Genomic DNA, 1,065 nt, shown 5'->3' on the forward strand with positions numbered 1-1,065 from the left:
CGTTAACTACATCCCTGCCCTTTGTACACACCGCCCGTCGCTCCTAATGATTGAATGATCTGGTGAAACGTTCGGATCGCGGTGATGTGGGTGGTTCGCTGCCCACAACGTCGTAAGAAGTCCATTGAATCTTATCAGTTAGATGAAGGAGAATTCGTAACAAGGTTTCCGTAGGTGAACCTGCGGAAGGATTATTGTCAAAACCTACACAGCAGAACGACCCATGAACATGTTTAAAAATTGGGGAGTCCGCGCGGGCGAGGTTCTATGGCACTCCGTACGAGCGCCTCCCCCTCGTCCCCAGCGTAGAAAGTGCCAAGGAATACTTAAATCAATAACCTGCCCCTCGCGCCCCATCCGCGACTTGCGTCGGGGGGACCTATGCTTCTTTCATAAACAAAAATGACTCTCAGCAATAGATATCTCGGCTCTCACATCGATGAAGAACGTAGCAAGATACGATACTTGGTGTGAATTGAAGAATCCCATGAACCATAGAGTATTTGAACACAATTTATGCCAAAAGCTATTAGGCCGAGGGCACGTCTGCCTTAGCATCACGCATCGCATCGCCTCCCTCACATCGCCCCTCAATCATGGGGCAGGCTAATGTCGTGGGGTGGATACTGGCCTCCCGTGCACCTCGAGCTTGTGGCTAGCCTAAATGCGAGTCCACGTCGATGGACATCGCGACAAGTGGTGGTTGTATCTCAACTCTCTTTGTTGTCACGGCTATAGCCCGTCGCACGTCCGAAATCTACGACCCTTTCGCGCTTAGGTACTCCGACCGTGACCCCAGGTCAGGTGGGATTACCCGCTGAGTTTAAGCATATCTATAATCGGAGGAAAAAAACTTACAAGGATTTTCTTTGTAACGGTGAGCGAACTGGGAATAGCCCAGCCTTAGAATTGGGTGGCTCTGTCGTCTGAATTATAGTTTGGAGAAGCGTCCTCAGCGGTGGACCGGGCCCAAGTTCCCTGAAAGGGGGTACCAGAGAGGGTGAGAGCCCCGCTATGACCGGACCCTGTCGCACCCAGAGGCACTGTCTACGAGTCGGGTTGTTT

The 1,065-nt window shown here is 51.6% G+C and overlaps 1 non-coding gene across 1 annotated transcript; it reads left to right on the top strand.

The window, feature by feature from the left end:
- Positions 1–404: 404 nt before the first annotated feature.
- LOC124890472 lies at positions 405–560 on the top strand. The gene has a single exon (XR_007049186.1). It is a non-coding gene; the product is annotated as a 5.8S ribosomal RNA (ribosomal RNA).
- Positions 561–1,065: the final 505 nt, after the last annotated feature.

The sequence above is a fragment of the Capsicum annuum genome, unplaced genomic scaffold (genome assembly GCF_002878395.1).
Source record: "Capsicum annuum cultivar UCD-10X-F1 unplaced genomic scaffold, UCD10Xv1.1 ctg18462, whole genome shotgun sequence".
Classification (NCBI taxonomy): Eukaryota; Viridiplantae; Streptophyta; class Magnoliopsida; order Solanales; family Solanaceae; genus Capsicum; species Capsicum annuum.